The sequence below is a fragment of the Rhinopithecus roxellana genome, chromosome 1 (assembly GCF_007565055.1).
Source record: "Rhinopithecus roxellana isolate Shanxi Qingling chromosome 1, ASM756505v1, whole genome shotgun sequence".
Lineage (NCBI taxonomy): Eukaryota > Metazoa > Chordata > Mammalia > Primates > Cercopithecidae > Rhinopithecus > Rhinopithecus roxellana.
In genome coordinates, this window is record NC_044549.1 from 126,003,965 (window position 1) to 126,010,108 (window position 6,144).

The window sequence follows — 6,144 nt, forward strand, 5'->3', positions numbered from 1 at the left end:
GACAATCAGCGATGTACCTCACCCCAACCAGCACAAGTGCTGGCCCCTTACCTCTCCCTTTCTGTCCTTTCAGTGTTACAAACCACCCTTGCTGCTGCCTTCAGTGTTCATGAGCCATGGCCTGATGCGTTGTCCTAGGCTTGGGATGATAGTGCATTCACTGCGGCCTGCTCTCCTCCTCACCCTTGATGCTGCCCTTCACCTGCAGTCACGCAGTGCCTGTTCCTGATGCTTTCCCGAGCCTGCACCTGCCACTACCGCTCTTTACAAATGCCAATACAGCCATTATAGCTGCAGCTGCTACTCTGGGGTGGACCCTGGATGGGACTTTGGGGGTACTGTTGTCCCTGCCTCTCCCACCCTGGGATAAAAGGGCCATCTCTCTTCCCCCTTCTGCAAGAGGAAGAAGAGTGCTAGTGTAGCCCTCTAATCTCGGCATTTGCTCCTTAGGCCAGGTCACCAAGAAAAGATGCAAGGTAGCCAGGTTCAGTGGCACATGCCTTTAATCCCAGAACTTTGGGAGGCTAAAGTGAGTAGATTGCTTGAGCCCTAGGAGTTTGAGACCAGCTTGGGCAACATAGGGAAAACTTGTCTGTACAAAAAAATTTTTAAACTAGCTGGGCTGCAGTGAGCCGTGATTGTGCTACTGCACTCCAGCCTGGGCAAGAGAGTGAGACCTTGTCTCAAAAACAAAACAAAACAAAACAAGAAAATGGTGCAAGGAGCTCATCTTTTCCCACGGCACACCTCCTTGGTGGAGGGTGTTAGACTGGGTTGGCAAGAGGACCAGTTCGGTTGCTGCATGCTCAGCAGGCAGCTCCCAGCTCCAGATTCCCAGTGCTGGGCCAGCAGACTCTGCTCCTTTCCTTTTTTTTTTTCTTGAGACAGAGTCTCACTCTGTCGCCCAGGCTGGAGTGCAGTGGCGTGATCTTGGCTCACTGCAACCTTCGCTTCCGAGGTTCAAGCAATTCTCCTGTCTCAGCCTCCTCAGTAGCTGGGACTACAGGCATGCTCCACCACACCTGGCTAATTTTTGTATTTTTAGCAGAGACGGGGTTTCATCATATTGGACAGGCTGGTCTCGAACTCCTGACCTCATGATCTGCCCGCCTCAGCCTCCCACAGTGCTGGGATTACAGCATGAGCCACAGCGCCCGGCCCATTGTAGGTTTTTAAATGTTTCATAATTAACAAAGTAAGGAAAGATATGGACTCAAGGATAAATGTGAGCTGGGCGTGGTGGCTCACACCTGTAATCCCAGCACCTTGGGAGGTCAAGATGGGAGGATGGTTTGAGGCCAGGAGTTCAAGATCAGCCTGGTCAGCATGGCAGGACCCTACCTCTATTAGTAAAGAAAAGGAAAGAAAAGAAAAAATAAATGTGAGTTGTCACCTGTATACACCAACCCTTTTCTTTTTCTCTGTTGTTTAGTTTGGTGAATAGACGATGCCTTCCTTGGGCTGTTTTTGCTGTTGTCAGGGTATCATACACCAAGGTCTGGGTCTCAGGTGCCTGGGCCTTAGTGCTTGGCTGGTATTCCATTCCCAAGGCCCTGGAAACATCTGTCTGATATCCTAGATGAAGCTCTTTTGTCTGCCTTACGGAAGTCCCTGTTAGATGGTACAGTGTGTTGAATCGTGTCCCCCCAGGATCCATATCCACCCAGAACCTTACAATATGACTTATTTGGAAACAAGGTCTTTGCGGTTATAATTAATTAAGGGTCAAGTTGAGATCATAAGATAAATATGTACAAATATTACATGTCTGTAATAATTAAAAATAAAAATAATTTAAAAGATGAGATCCTAATGAATGAGGGTGGGCCTGAAATTTGATGACTGGTGTCTTCTTTTTTTTTTTTTTTTGAGATGGAGTTTCGCTCTTGTTGCCCAGGCTGGAGTACAATGGCACAATCTCAGCTTACTGCTACCTCCACCTCCTGGGTTCAAGCGGTTCTCCTGCCTCAGCCTCCCGAGTAACTGGGATTACAGGCACCTGACACGAGAGCTGGCTAATTTTGCATTTTTAGTAGAGATGGGGTTTCACCTTGTTGGTCAGGCTCATCTCAAACTCCTGACCTCAGGTGATCTGCCTGGCTGGGCCCCCCAAAGTGCTGGGATTACAGGTGTGAGCCACTGTGTCTGGCTATGACTGGTGTATTTATAAGAAGCAGAAGGCGTAGAGTGACAGGGAGAAGGTGGCCATGTGAGGACGCAGGAAGGTGAAGACAAGCCAAGGCACATCAGGAGCCACCGGAAGCTGAACAAGGCAAGGAAGGAGTCCTAGAGCCTTTGGAAGAAGCATGGCTCTGCAAACCCTTGACTTGGGACTTCTGGCCTCTGGAACTATGAGAAAATAAATACATCTTAAAAATTGTTTTAAGGCACTCAGTTTGTGGGTACTTAGTTATGGCAGCCCTAGGGAACAAATAGACATGGGTAATGTGGATCTGAAGCCAGATTCGAAGCAGTGTTAGCTTTCACCAGGATGAAATGTTTCTGGATTAAGAAGAAGGAGGTGTTTGTATGTGGCAGTCCTAATTTATATAAGGACATCCTATACCCCTGTTGATGTCTCTCTTACCCAGTTCCACAGAGCTGTCTTGGTGGTTGGTATATGGATGAATGCAAGACCAGGCACAGTGGTTCACATCTGTAATCCCAGCACTTTGAAGGGCTGAGGCAGGAAGATGGTTTGAGCTCAAGAGCTTAAGACCAGCCTGGGCAACGTAGCAAGACCCTGTCTCTACAAAAATTAAAAACCAAATTAGCCGGGCATGGTGGTGGGCACTCGTGGTCCTAGCTACTTGGTAGGCTGAGGTGGAAGGATTGCTGAGTCTGGAAGTCAAAGCTGCAGTGAGCCATGATTGCACCACTGCACTCTGGACTGGGTAACAGCAGTTACCAGTTACTTTTTTTCAAGGGGAGAAAAAAGAAAAAAAGATGAATACACCTCACAGACCCCTTCTACAGATTTCCTGAAAGGAAAATCTTCTATTTTTTGGCTATTTGGCATCTGAGCCCTTTATTTATTTTGGGAAGTTCCCCACTATGTGAGACAGAGCCTGACTCCTGTTATGAAATATGAGATTGCCAGATACTCATCTCCTAGTCTCATTTGCTGGTAGGGCACTACCACCTAACTTGGTTCTGCCAATTTGACTTGGAATTGAAAGTTAATGACATGATAAAGCAAAGGCCCTGTGGAACCCACTCTGGTGAGGGTAGGGCAGTGATGGCAGTGGTCTCCAGATTCCATAGGCAGGAGCAGCAGCGGTTCTCATAAATGGAGCTCCCGCGTCTGTGCCAGCGTTGTGTGGGGGGTCTTTATGGGCATGAACTTGGGTTCTTGGGTGTTGTTTCTGGTTGCATGCCCTCAAGGTTGGTCTAGAGCCCTCCCAGAACTACCTGATAGGCCATCCCCCTTTAAACAAACAATGAATTCTCGTTCTGTTTAAATCAGCTAACTTCAGTTTCTGTTGTTTGCAAACTAAGAACTGGGACTGACACAACTCCGCCTCTAGTTGGTGGTCTGGCCCCAAATGGTCCTTGATGATTATGTCTTGGACTTCTAGGACATGAATGTTTAAAAATATTCTGTTTTGGCTGGGCGTGGTGGCTCACGCCTATAATCCCAGCACTTTAGGAGGCCAAGGTGGGCAGATCACGAGGTCAGGAGATCGAGACCATCCTGGCTAACGAGGTGAAACTCCATCTCTACTAAAAACACTAAAACAAAAAATTAGCTGGACGTGGTGGTGGGCGCCTGTAGTCCCAGCTATGTGGGAGGCTGAGTCAAGAGAATGGTGTGAACCCGGGAGTAGGAGCTTGCAGTGAGCTGAGATCACGCCACTGCACTCCAGCCTGGGCAACAGAGCACGACTCCATCTCAAAAAACAAAAAAAAAGGTTTTATGGTTCTATGAAAACATAGGTATTTATTAAAATGTGTCATAATTTTTGGCTCAGAAAACACGATAAGTGAGGCCAATGAGAAATGCTTTTCATAATTTTAAGGTGCCTATGGGCTGAGAGTCCCCTTAGGGGAGGACAGACCAGGAAACACCACCTGACACTTGCACTGGGCCAAAGCCATCAGGACTATCCTGGGTCCACTCCCCTGCTGCCATAAGGACATCCCCTCTGCTCCTGGCTTACCCTTGCTACAGGGCTTGGAACTGCTTATATACCCCTGACTGTGTATATACCTTGACTGTATATATCAGTTTCTTCTTTGGGACTTGAGTTCTCTGGCTCCTTCCCCGGAATAGCTTTCCCCACACCGTCTTGTGCAAACTGCCATTGTTGGTCTTGGTATCTGACTCAGATCTACCTCTGGGACTGCCAGCTAAGCCTGGCACCGATGGCATGCTTCTGTTGTTGTCTCTGCCTGCCTCCAGAGTCCTATTTTGCCAAGACTCATGGCTCTGATGAACACCTGTGGAGAAAATGTGGGGATTATTGCGGTAGAATACAAGGACAAAGCTGCTGATTCTCTGTTTCTGGTGGGTTGTAAGAAGGTTCAAGACTGACCCCTCTGATTTCCAATGCTCTTGCTTATGTAGGTAGGTCTTCTTATTGCCTCTTGGAACTCTGACCCATTTCCTGTTTTTATTTCTTAAACTGGGTCAAATGTAATTTTGTTCTTTCTACCCTACGTGTAGCTCACAATCTGGACACATAAATGGAAACAGCTCATTTATCTTTAGTGTTTGCAGTTTCCGTTGGAGCCCATCATGGTTGGGCAGGGTCTGCTTGCTCCTTTTGTCCATTCCAGTCTTTCTGGACTCATTTCACCCTTCATCTGCTCCCTGGACCACATGGTCCAGGCAAGAATTAGGTCCAATTTATTGTACCATTTCTTCTAGCAGCACATATGGGCATGGCCTAGTTTCCAGAAAAGTTTCCTACTCTGGAAACTTGGGCTGCCACAAGATTGAGCAATGTGTTTGCTCCGTCTGGGCACAACTTGGTAGCCTAGGTACCCAGAGGCTCAGCTGGCAACAGGAGTCATGTCTACTGGCTCCCATCTGTGTGTCCGAGGCAGAATAATTTCTGGGAGAGTTTGAGGTCTACACAGGATACTGAATCTCCTGATGATATATGTCAACTGTGGACCCTGCATCTGAGTGCTTAGTAGAATAAATGGCTGAGCTAGCAAACAAAGCTAACAAACAAAGAAGTGCCTTGCACGCCCCCAGTGAGAGGGAGCTTGGGGCTGTTCTGCAGCATTCCTGGACCCACCCCTCATCATTCCCCACCCTTGGAAAAAAATAAAAATGAGCATTTTGTCCCTATGCCTTAATTGCAAACTACCTCACGGGTTCTTGAATGAACTAGGTGTTTTTTTAAGTGGTTAACGCAAAACGAATGTTATTTATTATTATTTCTATCCAATGCCATGGCAAGGACCTTGAGAACTTTACATTCATCTTTCATATACTAAATGCAGCAACTACCGACACATTATCTAGCTCAAGGTTTGCATTCAGTAAAAATTTGTTGAGTGACTGAGCTGTGTTCATAGAGAGAAAAGGGGATGATTTGCCTATTTTTCTTGCCTTCCCTCTACGATCCATGTTTCTGCCTGTCTTTCTTTGGCTTGACTTAGAGAGAAATGAGAAGCCCTATCTTTGTTTTTCATACATCTAACAGAAATGTAGCATTCCTTCCAATTATGAAAGTAACAAACTGTAGTATTATTAGCAGTACCTGAGGCTTTGTCACCAGCTGAAATCACAATTTTTTTTTTTTTTTTTTTTTTTTTGAGATGGTGTCTCGCTGTTGCCCAGACTGGAGTACAGTGGCTCTATCTTGGCTCACTGCAGACTCCACCTCCTGGGTTCAAGCAATTCTCCTGCCTCAGCCTCCTGAGTGGCTGGGACTACAGGCATGCGCCACCATGCCCAGCTAATTTTTGTATTTTTAGTGGAGACAGGGTTTTACTATGTTGGCCAGGCTGGTCTTGAACTCCTGACCTCAAGTGATCCATGCGCCTGAGCCTCCCAAAGTGTTGGAATTACAGGTGTGAGCCAGCGTGCCCGGCCCACAGATTTTTTTTTTTTTTTGAGACGGAGTCTCACTCTGTTGCTCAGGCTGGGGTATAATGGAGTGACCTCGGCTCATTGCAAGCTCTGCCTCC